The 19,078-nt window shown below is 42.7% G+C and overlaps 1 protein-coding gene across 1 annotated transcript in view; it reads left to right on the plus strand.

Moving 5' to 3' along the window:
• Prkce (protein kinase C epsilon) overlaps positions 1-19,078 on the plus strand; it is a 487,170-nt gene that overhangs the window by 373,124 nt on the left and 94,968 nt on the right. The gene's annotated exons all lie outside the window — the stretch shown is intronic.

Raw genomic sequence — 19,078 nt, forward strand, 5'->3', positions numbered from 1 at the left:
CAGTAGAGCACTTGCCTAGCATGTGCGAGGTGCTGGGTTCGATCCTCAACCCCACATAAAAATAAGTAAATAAATAAAGGTATTGTGTCCAACTATAACTAAAAAAAAAATTAGAAAAGGAAAAAAAAAGAAAGAATATTCCAGTGAACAGTGTAACTGCATTGCTTTCTGTGGTGTAAACCCAGAAGTTACAAAGCATCAATTCGGCCATTGAAGCCTACCATGTTTTAAGGGGCGTGTGGAATGCGAATATAGCTGCAGTTATATTCTAAAGATACATTCTTCTCTCCATCAAGTTCTCCCAAGATCAGAGCTCTGTGTTTTTTAGTGTAAAGTTATTGGTAAAGAGAGTGAGGCTTCGAATAAGAAAGCAAAGATTCTCTTTTCAAATTCTTCTTTTAATGTCCCAAATGATCACAGGAACTTGGGTTTGAATGTGTTTTTTACTCAAGCCTTTAGAAGTTTAGTTTGTTCCTCTACAAAAAAATGGGGATCAAGACATGATCACAACTCTCTTGCCAAGCATCATCAAGATCTGATAAATAGCTATTTATGAAAAGATCTGGGTATAAATATGACTCTTAAGATTATTCAGTGATCCCTCTTATCCTAGCCAGAATGCAGAAAGGGCAAAAGAGCTGTTATCAACTGAGGACCAAGAAAATGCAAAATTTAGATTCAGAGCTCAAGAGTTACCTCCTAACCCCATGCCCTTTTCTCTGCCCTCACTTTTTCGTTTGCAACAGCAAAATAATAGGAAAAATTCTTGCTTTTCTAGGTTGAGCTGGAAGGAGCCCTAGGGACCCTCTAGTTCCATTCCTGTTGGGTAAATTGAACTCCTCAATTAAGCTCACATAGCTAGAGGAGGCTGGAGGGAGGGTCAGGTTTGCAGCTTCTGCAGACTCCCTGCAAGACACAAACATCCTGGGCTTAGTGGCCTATGGCAGGTCAGACAGGAGGAGCTCAGCTGGCCACACCATCCAGCTGGCCCTCTGGAAACCTGGAAGAGGCCTGGCTGGGATCCAGACTCTCATTGTGCAGGGGTGGAATGAAATGTTTCCAAAGGAACTGGCTCATTGTTTAGGTGGCTAAATATTTATTTGATCCAACCAAACTTCAACCAAAGTACCCAAAGTGACCGAATTCTAAGTCTCAAAAGTCTGGCTTGGAAGCAACAGGCCGTGTCAAGGGAAGGTGAGAATTATTTGAAATAAGATAAAGGTGGTTAGGAGGTTCATGTAAGGTGTTCTGCCTGTCACCTGGAGGAAGGAGGGCTGGCCTCCCCACCAAAGCAGCGTAGGTGCTTCCAGTTCTCCGGATATCCCGAATGCCATGGGTTTTGTCACATCGAATAATCCTGCATTCTAGTACTTAAGATCATTCTTTTAAATAAAATAAACTTGTATGAAAACCTATTTATTTGCACCATAATTATTTACCTTTGGCTAGAAAAATTCTCTTCTGCAACTTAGATGCAGTGGCTTCAGCCCAGGACGCTGTGTCAGGGATGAGCCTTGCCCATAGCTTCTTTATGTAACCCGCCTAGCCATTGACCGGTCCTTCAAGCACGAGAGCTTCTCTATTCTGTTTCTGCAATCTAATTCAGAAAAATGCATCTTGGAGTCCATTTGGATTCATCAGGCTTTTCCCAAGAGTAGTGATTTTGCTGATGTTTCCAAGCAAATTAGAAAGGCGGCTCGTTGCTTGGGTTATTTCCTAGCATGCTGGTACTTTTTAGCATCTGAAAATCCTGGGTTTGGCCTAGGTCATCTGTCTGCCACTTGTAATTTGCTCATTTATGACAAAAGTTGAATAATTTGTAAAAATAAACTAAAATTTAAGAGCTGTTGAACATTTTAGAGATTAGCCAAGAATTTTCTTTTATTGCTACTTTGACGTTTCCTTATTGCTTGGTGCTCCAGGTCATGTCTTTGCATTATGACTACATACATGCTACAAATAAAATAAAAATATATTACAGGACTAAAGGAAAAACAGTGAATAAGTTGAATGTAAATTATTCTGTATTTTATTAAAGACCATCAGAACATATCTTTGGCTTTGTGACACATGTTATTGGAAGTTGGGAGAAGAGTCGCTTGGCGGTGTATCTTTTCCCTAGAGAACATGCTATTTCAATTTAGGAATGGACTTATAGTCCCCAAGCTGAAGTCAGCAGCATGGATGGTGAAGGTAGAAAGTTCACAGGGGTTCAGGTGGGTCGGACAGCCCTTCTCTCCCATGGGCATTGCCTGGGCATCCCAAGAGTCTGCACTACTGGTGGAACAATTCTATCCAAGGTTTCACGACACCTATTGTGAAAGAGTTCTGGGGTGAGCAAAGTGGAGGGTTAACTAAGTTGTCTAGAGCTGCCCTGCCCTTGGGCAGCCCACGTAGGCAGTGAGATGGAACTGGCATCCAGGGGAAATGGGCAAGACTGGAAAAGGCAAATGGTCCCCACTTGAGTTAGCCTCACAAACCATTTACACACACATACACACACAAATATGCACAGACACCTGCCGTTGCTATAATTTAGTTTTGTCATCTCTGGTATGATGGGGAACCAGTTCTCTCAGGTTCGTTGTTACTGTGCTAAGACCAATGTCCTCCAGCAGTATTTTGGGGTGGGTTTGGTAATGGAATTCTTTCTGAAAATGAATCCTGTAGTGTCACGGAGGGTGTGGCTCGGTAGTAAGCATATGCTTAGCATGTGCAAGGCCCTGGGTTTGATCCCGGCACCAAAAATTGAAACAAAACGCTTCAGAGCTGGGGGGCGGGTACCTCAGTGGTAGAGTGCTTGCCCCACACATGCAAGGCTCTGAATTCAATCCCCCAGTCCACAAAAAAAGAGTCCTGCAGAGGCGCTCACTATCTGAAATCATAAAAGGGGAATCCCTTTGTGAATGAAGGAAGCTAGCCACTCATGCAGCCATTGGTGGCTGGCCCCCAAAAGCACCTTCTTGGTGTCCTCAAGGATTCTTACAGTTAGTAGAGTCTAAAATCCCTCCTTGGTGGTTGGGGGATATCAGGACTGGCAACCGGTCTCCTGGAGATAAGCATGGTGCTCGCTTTCCAAATGCCCTTCAGCCTCTTGCTCTTCATCATGCATCAGTTAAATATGTCTTGCTCCATTGCTAGGTGTAAGGTCCTGAGGATGTGGGAATGAGCAGGTTAGTCAGTGCCCCCTACTCCCTTGCTGAGGACAGGGTTTTAGACTTCAGGAACACAATCTGGCTGGGTACAAAGGCTAGGTTCTATGTTCTGGTGACAGGTCCTCCCTGTGGGTATTACCCGGGGAGCTGCATCCACCCAGCCTCTTCATGCAAACCATTCTCCTTAGGAAGCCCTGAGAAGCCCCCTGTGCCGAGAATATCCTGCTGGGATTCTAAACGGTCCCTGGGAATTAGGGACTGGACACAAACTATGGAGACTCAGAGGTAACTGGGAAAGTTGGACAGAGGGACGTGAGTGATGCTCAGCAATGCAGTAAGCCTGTTTTCTTCCGGCTTTCCCCTTCCCCTGCCCCACCCACTTCACCTCCAGTATATTTTTTCTAGCTATGAATTGAAGGATACAAGCTCAGATTATTAATGTATGTTTCCTACATTAAAACAGTCACACCAATATTCACGTAGTTCTCCCGTTTCACTAAGTGAATTCTTAGAAATCCCATAAGAAAGCCAAGTGGGGAAAGTGGGATCATGTTTTTCCTCTACGGTCCTCACTTAGTATTTTCAGTTAATGACTTCTGCCACTAGAGGGCGATCATAGTTGGAAAGGCAGAGCTAAGTGGGTCAATACAAAATCCGGACTGTTAGTTGTGTTTGATCCATCCAGGGCCAGGAAGAGGAGACTGAAGACCCAAAATACCTTAGACTTACCTAGGTGAGCAAATGTGTGACAGTCAAGAAGGGTAAAATTTAGAACAGCCTTTCTTTCCAACATTGTAGCATATTTTATATGCAAGATCTTAAAGTTTAAAAAAATGGACAGAAGCTAAGCCCGTTTTTCTTTTAAAAAATAGGTACTTAGAACCCTGTATATGTTTGTTCCTGTTTTGTGTTTTTGTTCTACTTCTAAAATAAAAACAGCTGAAATAATTTCTGAATTGTCCTGGTCTTGGGAGTGCAGACTGCAGACAACCTTTTAGGTCTGGATCCTCAAAAACCCACCTGATGAGAGATAGATCTCATCTTTGGAAAAGAGCTATTTGAGGCTCTGTGAAGTAGCCCGTATTTGTTTATTTTCCCTTGCATTTGAAAAGGGAAGTCAAGCATGCTCCTAGGACAGAGAATTCAGCAATTCAGAAAGGATTTGCCAAGTATTTGGTTGGACAGAGACTCAACTCAGCTTACTTTTTCAGTCCTAACTAGTCTAGTGACTCCTCTTCTGTCAGAACCAAGGTGGCATTTCCCTGTCAAACTCATTTAAGACACAAATTACTACATAACCTATGAGAAGGGAGGGTCATTCAATTTTAATGACTTCACAGACTCCTAGAGGCTCTATGAACCCCAAGAATTGACTGAGGTTGTGGTTCTCAGATTCTTCATTGGCTGATAATATTTCGCTGTCTCTGAAAATGGTTAACAGCCCTTAAAATACACAGTCTTATTAAAATTCACAGTCCGGTTCCTTTCACATTTAGTTATCTAAATGTATTTACAAGTGAAGTCCACATGAATTTCAGTTAATGATGCTTTTCTCCATACTAATTGGCAACCCCAAATTCATCAGATTTCCTTGCACCGATGCTTTCTTTAATAAATGGTACTGGATGATAATGGAAAAACATTCCTAGCAACAAATGTTTAAAGAGTAGCTCAAGGGATTCAGATTATCATCAACAGCCTGCCCCAGAAGCAGAATGCTATCTCTTTTCTAGATTAGATAGAAAGAAGAATTAGAGAGATGCAAGAACTCATTTTCTAAGGATGATTATACTCTGATGTTGGTGACAGCATAAACTGGGGGAATTGAAAAATGCCTCACTGGCCTAAAACCAGTAACATGATAAATTAGTACCCAAGGCTGAGTTACATTCACAGAATGTTTTTGTAGCTCTCTTGGGCTTTCTCCTGGGGCTCCTTTGTGTTGTAGAATGGTGTAACTTTATGCTCCTTTAGGTCTCTCTGCCTCTCTAAATCCATGATCTGTGAACTTTGCCCTCTACCTTGCCTGATGTGGAGTGGGGAGAAGGGTTGGGAGGGGTACTGTTGTAGGGCACAGTGAACCTCGCTCATTCTCCTTCAGATGTTGGGCTTTGTTTTTAAGCAGAGTATGAAGGAGAAAGCATCAACTTTCAAATCTTGCTTATTTTTTAATGTTTATTTTTTAGTTTTAAGTGGATACAATATCTTTATTTTTACATTTATGTGGTGCTGAGGATCAAACTCAATGCCTCAAGAATGCTAGGCAAGCGCTCAACCACTAAGCCACAACCCCAGCCCCTTAAATCTTGCTTTTTGAGTCATGTGACCCTTGTATATTCTTGATCCTGCAAAATTCTGCCACACTTCAAAGCTGGGACGTAGATGATATGAGGATGATTCTCCAAGCTTCTTTTATTCAAATAGGTAAAGGAGTGGAGGAGAGGAATGGTTATTTAGATTTCCGGATGACTTAAGCCTAAAACTGCCTGTTAGGCTGGGGATGCAGCTCAGGGGTAGAGTGCTTGCCTAGCATGCATGAGGGTTCTGGGATCCATCCCTGGTACCCCCAAAATAAAAAATAAAAAAGTACTTTGAAAGGTGGTTATTAAGAAAAAAGGAGAAGTCACTGTTTCATACCTGTACCTTGAAAGAATGCTGTTGCTCCAGTATCCTCCGGGCAGGGAGCATGTCCGTGGGGAACTTTGCAACTCCTGCAAGAATCCCCAGTGGGAAACAGTGTTTGGGGCTTGTCATAATTTCTCACATTCTCTTGAAATAGTTGGTTTCCTAACAAAGGAAAGCAAGTGTCACTTCATGAGGAGACTTTCTCTGCCTCTGCAAACAGCATGGCTACCTTCTCTTCTGTCCACTTTAGCTTTGGAGTCAAAACACCGCCATTTTGATAAGAGTTGCTCATCTCCCCATCGGAAGGGCCAGACATTATTTGTATGTGAGTATGATCCAATTCAGATGAGATCTGTCACAGCGAAACTTGGAGAAATTACTTTTCTGATTTTAGCAGAATCCCTTTTACCTTCCTGTTCTAGATGGATCTTTCCTTTGATATCTATGTTCAAGAGCTGGTGTCCCTGGGAGCTGGAAACATATGTAAAAAATGAAAATGTAAATATTTTCCAATGGGAGAGTTATCCTAAAATATCTTTATTGTATTTTCAAGCTATAAGTGATCACAGGTGCTTTGAGTCATGTTGTTAATTCCAGGAAAAGTGTTTGCGCAAGTTTGAAAAAAAAAAAATAGAACAGACTGGTTGATTCATGCTGTAGTGATGGCATTATCTCTTGGGGAGCTTTTGCCTTATACAGATGGGACTGGTGGATCCATGTCTTAACTATGTCTTCTAAGACTGAATGCCTCCCATCTGGCTGGACCCTGTGCACCCATTTGCAAAGATCCAGCAGCCTCCCGGAAACTGCTCTTTCACAGACATTCCAAAGGCTGGGTGCTGACAGCCTAGTCGCCATTTTGACCTTGGCATTTCCCATGAGAGACTGTAGGGGCAACAGTCTGTGACTTAGAGGTAGGACAGGGAAGTGGTGAGGGGCTTCAGGGGACCGTGGGATGATGAGATAGCCCTGGACAAGATCGACTAAGGTGCAGCATTTGTAAACTTCCTTTCCTCTGTTTTCCTCTCTGTTTCTGCTAACACACCCATCTGAGTGCCGGCTTGGCTAAAGTCACCCAAAGGAAGTGTTGAAGTAATCACCTATCTCACTTTATTTATTTAGGCATGACTTTCTTTCCCTCCATATCTTCCCCCCAAATTTATGAATGGAAATAGATAAGGGGTATATATCCAGTTTCCCGGGGAAGAAGGCAGGAAATTGTCTAGCCCGATGAGGAATCCCAAACTTATATATTCATTTAACAACCATATCCTACCCATTACATTTTGTTCAAATGAATTGTGAGAATGAGTTATTTCTAGTTCTTGGGGCATAGTCTTTGAACTGATCCGTCTGTATCATCTCTTGTAAACTTTCCATTTGGATGATGAGAGCTAGGCAGAAGTTCCTTGCTGTGTTGTTAGGCTGTATGCAACTGTTGTCACTGGTTGACCTTAGGTTATAAGTCCGTGGGAACCATGTCCTAGGTTTCTTATTCGGGAGAGAAGAGTTAATTCTGTGGTCAGATCTGTCTCTGGGTTGGTGGGAAGTTCTTACTCATAAATCTTTTGTCAATACTTCTGTTTTAACCAAGTTGGCAGGGTTTTATCTTATTCAAACAGAGGAAACATGGCAAAAGAAAACTCATTTAGGCAATTAAAACTGGTTTGGTTGATGTGGATCGTATGGAATCTGTTCAGAAAGATGACATGACATTACTTCTGTGATGGACAGAATTTAGAACTGCTAACAAATTGGTACCAGGTAGATAGTCTGAGGAGCCTCCCATGATAAAAAGATAAGTGTAATTTTAATTACTTCATTTGCTAAATAGATGAACATTATTGATGTGTTCAAAAATGTATGTTCTTAAATTGTTAAAAAAAAAATTGTATGCCTAGCTGTTAATTAGTCAAGCAATGCATTTCTTTATAAAGGATAATTTTTTAGTCTGGCACCACTAGATATTACAATATTAAGGGCTGTGGGTGTAGCTGGCTGCCAAAGAAGCTTGATAGAGCTCATGCTTTGCATGCTTGAGTCCCTGGGTTTCATTCCCAGCACCTAAAAGAGGTGTTACCATATTATATTTGAGTAAGTGCCAAATGAATGGCCCACACTGAAGAGTGAGTCCCAAAACAGTTTGGTTCAAACAGTTTGGTTTAATAGGGGAAGAATGGCACTTGAAGCATAGTGTCAGCCTGAAATGGCTTCAGAGAGGCCCCATCCCGGTGGCTGGAGAAGGGGAGACCTGTCAGCCCAAGGCGGTGAACACAGTCCTGTGGCCTGGCTTTGCTGTCTTGCAGTCTCACCCGTCTCTTCTGCATGTTCTATGTTCAGTTATGGGCCCAGCCTACAGGGCACAAAATAAAACCACAAGTAGAATGTCAAGGGCAGACACATCTTAGAATCGTGGGAGAAAGATGAAGAACAAACAGGGTGGGAGGGGAGGCACACTGTGTGTCTGGCAGATGCGCACACACAATGCCCACCAAAGATGGATTGGCATTCATGAAAGTCATGCTCAAAATCTCCAGTCAGTTCAAAGCAGAAGCACCAAGGTCCACAGTGGAGGGATTGCTTAGGATCGCTTAGGAGAGATTCTTAGAAAGCCAGTTCACTTAATGATCATTATTTATTTGTCCTCCAAACTTGCAAACCAAGAATTTAATGCAAGGCCAGAGTACCATCAAAGTCATGTGAACCTGGAAATACACATTTTCCAAGCATTTGTTTAGGTTCCAGGCATTGAACTGCTTATAGGTCAGTATTGGAAGAGAATGCACACCTTTTTTCTTTTTTTTTTTAACTTAATACTTTTAGTTGAAAGCAGGGTTTTCTTACTGGCTTAGTTATTCTTAACTGAGGGTTAGTCAGAAAGCAACTGAAAAATCTTTTCATTGCTCAGGGCTAGTTGTTTGCTGGCATTTTACACTACTAGTGGATAGAATCCCCCTTGAGATTCTTTTTTTTTTTTTTTTTTTTGTACTGGGTATGGGACCCAGGGGCACTTTACCACTGACTCAGCCATATCTCCTACTGTTCTATTTTTGTTTTATTTAGTTTTTATTTTGAAACAGGGCCTCACTAAGTTGCTTAGGGCCTCTCTTGGTTGCTGAGTCTGGTCTTAGACTTCCAATTCTCCTGCCTCAGCTTCCTAAGTCTCTGGGATTATAGGCATTCACCACCACACCTGGCCCCCTTGGGGAGTCTTAAAAGAAGGGTAATGAATGACTATGGGCCTTAGATGGTCTGTATCCAGAATGAAGAGAGGTAATCAGGTTGGGTGACCCACTTAAGGAATCATCCACTGAACTTATGAGGATTCCTACTCTGCATTCAGAAAGAGATGTCAGGGCTGCTGGGGGAGTTAAGACCATGAGACAGTGCTGTATTGGACTGTCTAGAATAATGAGGCTCATCTGCCTCGGTAATTCTGCAGAACCAGAACTAGATAAACTATATTTATTAATGGAGCTAATCAGTCATTATGTATTGGTTAGCAATTCTGTGTGAAGCACCGCTCCTGCTCCTGAGGACTGAGAAAGTCCAGCTGACAGGGTAGGGTGGAAAAATAATAGCAGAACCCTCTCAGACTTCAAAACATAGGCAATGTTACAAGGTAATCTGATGATTACTCCTATTCTGAACATAAACATTAGGTTTAGGAATTGCCATGAAATCAGAAGGGGAAGAAATCTCTAAGGACTCTCTTTATTTGAAATGTGCAACATTAAGGAGGAGGAGAGGATTTGAAGCTACATCCAAGCTATAGAGAGGAAGAACTTGAAGTCATTGCTCAGGTGGTTCAAGGTTGACCAAGAGCAAGGAGTAGTTGTGATATGAAAAAATGTTGACTTGTGTCAGGTGTGGTGGTGCATGCAAGTAATCTCAGTGACTCAGAAGACTGAGGCAGGAGGATCATAAATTCGAGGATAGCCTCAGCAACTTAGTGAGAACTTGTCTCAAAAAAAATATTAGAAAAGGTCTCCCCACTGTTGGTTAAATGCACTAATTGCATGGAGAGCTCTGTGCCTTCATGCTTTCCTGTACCTGGAATACCCCAACACTACTCATTTTCATTCCCTTCCCCCAGGTAAGCCCCAGCTTCTGGGTGGAACCTTCTTCCCCAGTGGCCCCCACACGCCAAATAAAGAAGAAAAATATTAATGGAAACAGTATTTTTTAAAACACTGATGGAAAGAGTATCACAAACAGGGATTGACTATGATCAGATCTGTTTCAATTTAGGTTCCAGGCTCCTGTCTTTCTGAGGACATTTCATTCACAGCATTGACAAATCTGCTAGAGGATGTATTTCTACACTGCGAGAAACAGCCTCCTATCTGAGTTGTTGGCCCTTAGTCCATGCTAGAGCTTTGACCTGGTCCTGAAACTCCCCAACGTGTCGTGTCTGTGTCACCACCTTTCCCGATAGTTGAGAACACAAAAGGCTTGTGAATAGATGAAACACAGCCTGTTGTTGCTCTGCTTCTACCATCGCCCGCGTCTGCCTACTGTGGACTGCCTGATGTTGAATGGGGTCTGTGTCCATTGAGTTTAAATAAACAAGACATACAGGAATCCAACACCCTCTTCCAGTGCCAAAACAATGGTTCCACAATTCTTTGCAGCAGTTTCTATGCTATTACACCAAATATTTATGGGTTCATCTCATCGGACTGCTTACTGTTCTGGGTGAACCCGAGTGGAAATGCAGAGATCAAAGAATTTAACAATCAAACACCACCTGTTCATGCTCTGTCATGAAATGAAGGTATTAGTGAAGTGATACGGAAACCCACGTTGACAGGCTGCAGCCTCGAGCCTTGCCCCTTCTGATTTAAAACAATGTGACCCAGTATTCAGGATGCACAGGATTGAGGTGTATGGGTAGGTGAGAGGATTATTTCCAAGTTGCCAGTTTCCACAGATGAGCACATTTTAATGTTGGCTTCATGAAAGCGGTTAGGATGGACACCAAAGGGGGATTTAGCAGCGTGGAGTCGTCAAGCACACTTTCTTACCATCATGAAGTGGTTGACTTGGTCTGGGGAAGCCATGTGTATATGTGTCTATAAAACTAAAAGGCAACTAGTGGGACAAGAAGCACAGTTATGAAGTAAAACCACCACGATCTAGCCATGGGTGGGAAATTCTGCCCTTGATTTGTTTCATCTGACCTTAAGGCATAGTATGAACTAAACAGAAAATGTTTTATTAAGGTATTATGAGACTGGCTTGGATGAGCTCTGTAGAGATACAGCCAGAGGCAGGACACATGGCCCTGCTACCCCTAGGAGACAACTCTTGTTGTAGAATCTCTGCTTTGGGTACAAGTATATTTCATCTATCAGTGTCCTGGGAGAGAAGACTAGACACAACTGTCCAAGAATGAATATTCTAGTTGGATTTAGCAACACACAAAAGTATTAGAGAAAATTACAGAACAAAATACAGTAGAATCCCCAGATCTTGAAGTTAGAAGATATGCCCCCAGCACTGGCTTAGTCCACTGGTTCCCAAACCTCACCACTCCTGAGGAGCTCTCTGGGGAATTTGAACATAAATGCACATTCCCAGGGCTCACTTCAGCCTCAGAAGCTCAAAAAAGAGGGGTCTGGAAATCTGCATGCTTTAGAATACTCCAGAGGGATTCTGAAGCTCAGCCAGCACATCCAATTCAGCCTCTCCATGAACAAAGAGTGTTTCTGTTAACAACCCTGAAAAGTGACCATCCAGTTGAGGCAGGCATCCCTCAAGTTGGAAGGAACTCACTGTGGAACAAGGCAGTGGGATCCAAGATTACTAGAAGATTGGAGTTATTAGAAATCTTTCTTCTGTGGTAATAAAAGGGGCCTTCATTGCTATATCTTCTACACTGGTCTTAGTTTGGCAGTAACACAGACCAAATCTCATTACAACATGGAAGTCCTTCAGATGTTTTAAGCGAGTTCCTCTTCAGTTGGTTCCTTTGTGTGATAGTTCATTTGTTTGTTCGTTTGTTCATTCATTCAGTCCGGACTGTCAGTCTCCCCAAAGATAGGACTTACTGAAGCTGATCATTGCCACATTGCTTCTTGTAGGTACTGGCCCTTCCTCACGTTCCTGTTTGCCTTCTTCCGGGTGAACTCAAGTTTGTCAGCATCAAATATGGTGCCCAGCGTTGGGGTGCCATGCTGACCATAAGGTCTGACCATCAGAGTCCAATAGGAACAATAGGAGCAGTTGCTTCTGTGTTCTGGCCTCTGACTGCTTCTATTGAAGACTGTTCTGAATAATCAAGGGCCCAAACTGATGCAAACAGAAATCTCTGTGGCAAACCAGGAAAGGAAGAGGTCAGTGTGGTTGAACTTATCAGGTGTGAGCCAGGTCCTAGTGAATGTATGTACCCACTGGAATGGAAAAGAAGACCTGCTTTCTGGTCCTCCAAATGAAGAAACATCAGTTCATTAGATTCCTGATTGCTGCGTCTCCCACAGTGTGTGAATATTTTCTGGTCTATATGCTTCCTGTGTCATTGTTCTCCTTGGTAGAATCAGCTCTGACTGACTGTCACACCAAACCCTCTTTTGAGGGTGTGATCATTCTAAACATTCCATCTAAGCAGGTGATATTTTTTTTTCCCCACACTTGAAGGGAAATACAGTGTCCATTCTTTCTTTGGGGCAGCTTCCTGATATTTGCTTATCTTTAAAACTGTGATAAGAACATGTATATTTTTAAGAAAGAAAGGGGTAGAAAATTGTAGTATTGAAAGCTGTTAGTAAAGTAAGAGATTCAATTAACTGGTCCCTTGTTGTAAATACACAAGATTGAAAAAAGTTTCCTTGATTGCTTTTCTCTGAATTGACTGGTGGTTTGAACATAGATATGGGCACATTCCCCTGGTTGGTTAGCAGGATTCCTTTCTAAATAGAATTGTGTAAGCAAGCAAAGAAACAAAGAAGGTGGACAGAGAAGACAGCATCAATAGTGGCAGGACTGAAATGGTTCAGGACTCACCTAGCCTGGAAACAGGCTTTATATCAGAACTCTAACATGATCTCTGTAGGTGCTGCTTTTTCTGTTGACACAGTTGGTGATAAGCTGCTTCAGTTCCAAGGGGGACCATCTCCAGCAGCAGCAAGTTGGAGACCAACCAGACTCATTTGGTTCTTTATGGAAGCTACACAAGCTCTGGGCCTTGACAGATGAGGATACACAAAAGAGGGGATCATGAGTACCAGCTGTCAGCCACTTATGTCCTGCTAGGACACAGGAAGGCATACAGGTGGAACAGTTTGATGCAGTCCACACCTTGGGGAAGAGCCTGAGCTCACAAGAAGCATTGGTAGAGGGCAAGATCATTAGCAAGGCCTTGCCTGAGTTCGGGAAATGAGATTAGAGCAAGAATACTTGTATTTTTAGGGTTAAGAAGACTTTCAAGAGCCAGGCATGGTGGTGCATGTGGCTCGAGAGGCTGAGGCAGGAGAATCACAAGTTTAAAGCCAGCCTCAGCAATAGTGAGGCACTAAGCAACTCAGTGAGAGCCTGTCTCTAAAATACAAAACAGGGCTGTGGATGTGGCTCAGTATTTGAGTGTCCCTGAGTTCAATCTCTGGTATACCCCACTCAAAAAAAAAAAAAAAAAAGACTTGCAAGAAACAGCCTGTAGGTCCTTAACTTTGACTTCAAACAGCTGGCTACCAGTGTCAGTGGGCCCCAGTGAGCAACCCATTTTTTTTTTCCATTTCAGCTCCAATTATTTCTTGGTAACATCAAAAAGGCTTTATTTCATCTTCTTGCCCAGTGTAGGCAGACCAGATTCTAGGTGGGCCCCAGGCTTACCCCAGAAGCCCAGACCTCTGCAGGATGACCAGGCTGCTGGGTAGACCGGACGACTAAGGGGAAGGTTTTGAAGGCTTTCCTGAAGTCCAGATGCCATGTTTCCCAAGTGGCAGTTGATACAGCAAGCAGCCAGTGGGGTGACACCAGGAGGGGTCCAGATGCTGACTTGGATGTTGATGCGGATCAAGCAATGGAGAAAAAGATAGAGCCACCTCAAAACAGGACCGCTGTGAGGTTCCCTGTCGAAACTCTCTTGATTCTGTCATTTTCAAAGAGGAAAATTGACCACATACCATTCCTGGTCCGTTTGTACTGTCATACCGTAGGATAGAAACTTTGATTTCATAAGATGCTGGTGATCCCTATAAAATGAAAGTGTTCTTTGATGATAAGACAGAACTCCCCTCCTTTTCCCCAGCTTTCACACCCAGATGGAAATGTGGGGGGGCAGGGGCCAGGGATTTGAGGTTGTTCCCTGGGCCAAGTGCAGCTCTAATCAGAGGCAGGAAATGTTTATTTGAGTTTTATTGGGTGAGTCAGTTTGGTGCAGCTTTAGGTCACTTTAAACTTGGGCCATCCTGTTTAAGTCAAATAATCCTAATTTTACGCAATTAGAAACAAACATCATGTGTACATGAGTGAAGTTTATATCTTCTCAACCAGCAGACGAGATAGTGTGGAGTTTTTGCTATTTGGTTAATTCTCATTTGGTTAAGGGTTTCTAAGAAAAAAAAGGCATCTCCCTTTTTATCAAAAGCAGGCTTAGCTCTACCCTCTTTGTTTTCTTGAAGATCATTATAAGAAATGGCCATGTCTACATAGAGTGGACTATTACTTAGCCTTTATCATTTAGTCCTACCATGTGCAATGACATGTGAAGCTGGAGAACATTCTGCTAAGTGAACTAAGCTAGATTTAGAAGGCCAGGTACTACATCATAGCACTTACATCATGTGTCTAAAATAGTTGAACTTATAAAAGCAGGAAATAAAATGGTGGTTGCCAGGAACTGGGAGAGGGAGAATCAGGAGGTGTCAGTTGAAGTTTTACTTACATGAGTAAGTCCTTGAGATCCGTGCAGTGACACCCAGTTACCAGTATTCTATTTTATGTATACAATGTTGCTAAGAAGGTAGTTTTTATGTTATGTTCTGTCACAAACACACAGAAAATAAAGAGGGTGGGAGGACACATTGGGACATGATGGATATGTTTGTGGCATCAAATGTGGTTAGGGATCCCCTAGGGTGTACTTATCTCCAAGCTCACTAAGTTCTGTACATGAACTATGGACAGCTTTCTGTATGTCAATTATACCTCAATCATGTGGTTTTTCTTTTTTTCTTTCTTTTAAATTTTTAATTGATTTTTTAAAAATAAATGACAACAAAATGCATTACAATTCTTATTACACATATACAGCACAATTTTTCACATCTCTGATTGTATATAAAGTATGTTCACACCAATTCATGTCTTCATACATGTACTTTGGATAATGATGTCCATCACATTCCACCGTCCTTGCTAATCCCCTGCCCCCTGCCTCCCGCCCCACCTGCCCTATCTAAAGTTCCTCTATTCCTCCCATGTTCCCCCTCCCTACCCCACTATGAATCAGCCTCCTTATATCAGAGAAAACATTCGGCATTTTGTGGGGGTGGGATTGGCTAACCTCACTTAGCATTATCTTATCCAACTCCATCCATTCACCTGCAAATGCCATGATTTTATTCTCTTTTATTGCTGAGTAATATTCCATTGTGTTTATATGCCACTTTTTTTTTATCCATTCATCTATTGAAGGTCATCTAGGTTGGTTCCACAGTTTAGCTATTGTGAATTGTGCTGCTATACACATTGATGTGGCTGTGTCCCTGTAGTATGCTGTTTTTAAGTCCTTTGAGTATAGACCAAGGAGAGGGATAGCTGGGTCAAATGGTGGTTCCAGTGGTTTTTCTTTAAAAGAAGTGGATAAAAATAATGGTGTTGCATTCAGAAAGAAAAAGAGCCATGTAGAAATCAATTTTATATTTCCCATACTTCTGTTGGTGTTGATGAAATTGGTCATTACTATAGGAACTTGGTTGCCATGACTCTGAATTTGGTGAAAGACTTCAAGGTCATTATATCTGAGTGAGACCTGTAACACTAGGAGGTGGAAGGAGAAGTAGGCCTATTAGAGAAGGGCTGAGAATGTGGGGAAATAGAAAAACATCATTAAGATGGGTATTGTTGTTATTGCATAGGAACATTCATATTGCTAATGATAATTATCACTCAGAGGAGACGCTTTCACTCTCTGAATTGGCAAGACTCTTCCGTTTGCTTATCCACACTGACCTGCCGGCTGCACACAGTGGCTGATGTGTGACAGCCATTAAGCGAGGCTCTACTGGTGTGCAGAGACGGGGCTGCGTCGGCACACGCGGTGTGTCAGCTTCCAAGTGGGAAAGCCCCGCGTGAGGCTCACTGTTTGTTTACTGTAATGGTGACTGTTCTATCTGTGGCTCAACATCCAGAAATGAGCACATAAAATTCATGTGGTCAAGTTTCCCAAAGTGGTTGCATCTTTTCTTTGCTAAACCGAGAAAGAAAGGTAGCCTGATTTTTTGTTTGTTTATTTTGTTTTTCACTTTTCTTTCCTCTTTCTGCTTTTTCTTTCTCTTTCTCACTCTTTCCTTCCTTCCTCCCTCCTTCCACCCCCCCCTCTTTCTTTCATCAGACTGGGGATGGAGGTTAGTGGTAGAGTCACTTTCCTACCATGCACAAGGCCCTGGATTCAGTCCCCAGCACTGCAAAACCAAACCAACAAAGCAAAAAAGAAGAAATAAGAACATTTTAAAGATAATGTAATATTTAATATAAAATTGAGATAGTAGAAATGGGGAAGAAATGGAATAGCTTTGTCCTACCTTGTTCTAATCCATTTTTCAAAAATGATTTTTCTTAAATGAGCATTAATTATGTTATTTTTTAAAAACTCAGACTGCCAGTATTCTTTATTGACCACTTGGTTTTTGATTATCTCTACTTTCTTTCCAACAATGCACAGTGGGCCAGTCTGTCTCCTTCAGAGGCACCCCCAGACTCTTTCACACCTGTGTCCTGGGTTTCCAAACCTGTTCCTAGATGTTAAAATAAAAAAAAAAAACTAATTATCTTTTGTTTTGTCTTGTTTCTTTACGGAGCTCATCCTGCTTGCCTTCCTCATTCCCACCTGAGGGTTTATCTCTGCTCAGTTTTCCCTTTAAGGCTGTGCTTCAAACTTGCAGGGCCTTCTTGTCCTCCCACCTAACATTGTCTAAGACTTTACTCAAGGGCAGGCTTTCCTCCATTTCAGGTTATCTCAACCAAATTCCCATAGCCATGGCCAGTTCCACCAATAGGGTCGTATTATGGAAAACACACAGGAAGAGTTTTCATACGACTTTCTCCTGCGATGATCTTCTATGAGTGATAAGGCCTGGGTGACAAATCACTATTCTTTATGACAGTCAAGGAGATAGAAACAAGACACAAAGGTTTCACCGTCTGAGTCGATACCAGAGAGTTTAGTACACACTGATAGAGCGTCCTGTGTGCTCCAGGGTTTCCTGTGTTCCATTTATAGCTCTCGGAAACCAGAAACATCATTTTCCATATCCCCCCACCATTGGAGGGCTGAGAGCCCAGGAAAGACCTGGTGATAGGTTAGATGATATGCCTGAGGAACAGGAAAGGAGACATTTCAGAACATGAAATGAAGGGTTGGAGATGTAGCTCAGTGGTAGAACTCTTGCCGGGCTGCACAAGGCCCTGGGTTTGAACCCCAGCACCACACTAAAAAAAAAAAAAAAAAAAGATTAAAAAAGAATGCCATGAGGACCCACGACTTCCTTAGGTGCACGTACGTCACCGACGTATCCGAGGCATGCTGTTCCAAGTCTGGGCTTTTGTTGGGCACTCATTTGAAATTGACTTAAAAGCGATAGAATCTTTGCACATATAAACAGCCAACAACTGGTGGAGAACGTGTGTCCAAACAAACCCAATTGGCAGGACACGCAGTGCCACTGGGAGGAAGTCTCTGGCTCTCTATCACACCTTCAGGGATGAACAGGGCGGGCCTGGTATTCCCTTCAAAGACAGGAGAGGCTAATGCTCTGGGAAAATGGAGCCCAATGGGAATCTCAAACATACGCTGTGGCCCTTCCAGCTTAGTGGCCAGTGTCCACTATTCTTACCCTACATGGCCATGACACATAATCGCTTTTTTAATTTTATTATTTTCCTTGCTATCACAAGACCATAACTTTTTAGACATTTAGGGGAGATTAAGGGAGGAGGAGGTGGAATAAAGCCTTTAAAATCTTTGATTACCTCAGAAAACATATTTGCTTACTTTACCAGGAAGTTGGTTTTTAGTTTTGTTTTCTACCGATGCCAAGAGGGGATTAATGAGTGGCCGCTGGGTTTGCCAGCTTTCTTTTGATTTCAGTTTATATAATTAAGCAGTTCCCAGAATGACTGGAGCTTCTCCCTCTGCGTCAAAACCTGCTTCTCAAATAAGTTGGAGTTAGAGGTCAGCGACAATCCAAACTCACTGCAGAGCAAGAAGGGGAAGGCTTCCTGGCTTTGAAACACCCCTAATACATAAAAAGGGTTGCTTGTGCTCTGGGGGCATGCTCATTGAGCTGTTGAGAAGAAATCAGGTTTAAACTAAAGTTAGAATAGCTCAAGATGAGGTTAATTAACAAAAGAAGTAACCAGAGAAACCAGCTCTGGTTTACTTTTGAATTTCTAGCAGCGGGAACTTTGGCCATGTTCAAGAATGCAGGCATGAGGCTGTAATCTCAGAGACCTGGGAGGCTGAGGCAGGAGGGTCACAAGTGGGAGGCTCACCTGGGCAACTTAGCTAGACCCTGACTGAAAATGAAAAATGAAAAGGGTTGGTGATGGAGCTCAGTGGGAGAGCAGCCCTGGGTTTAATCCCCCAGATTGTAAAAAAAAAAAAAAAAAAAAATGCAGGCACAGAACAGGAACACAGGTATACCAGACCCCACCATGGGCCAGGCTCAGTTCTGGCTGCTGGAGATACAATAAGGAACCCAGACAACCAAGATTGCTCCTCTATGATGTTCAGGGGAATGAGCAGGCTTGGGCGGGATGGTGGTCATGGTAATGGCGGTAATGGAGAGGTGTAGAGCAACATGAGAGGTGCAGAGACACAAGAGGTAGGAGCAGAAAGGCTTGGCGATGAATTTGAGGGATGAGGGAGAGGGAGGATCAGTCGAACTTGCGATCCTCTTGCCTCAGCCTCCTGTGTTGCTGGGGTTACAGGTGTGCACCACCACACCTGGGTCTTTTCAGGGGTCTCTAAATCCCTTAAAAAGACAGGCCAGAATTACCAGCAGTCTTTGTTCTCTGGAGCATTCACATTCCTGAGGGAGAAAATCATGAATCAATTACACAATAAAACCTCGTCT

Source organism: Marmota flaviventris, chromosome 14 (assembly GCF_047511675.1).
Source record: "Marmota flaviventris isolate mMarFla1 chromosome 14, mMarFla1.hap1, whole genome shotgun sequence".
NCBI classification, from domain to species: Eukaryota; Metazoa; Chordata; class Mammalia; order Rodentia; family Sciuridae; genus Marmota; species Marmota flaviventris.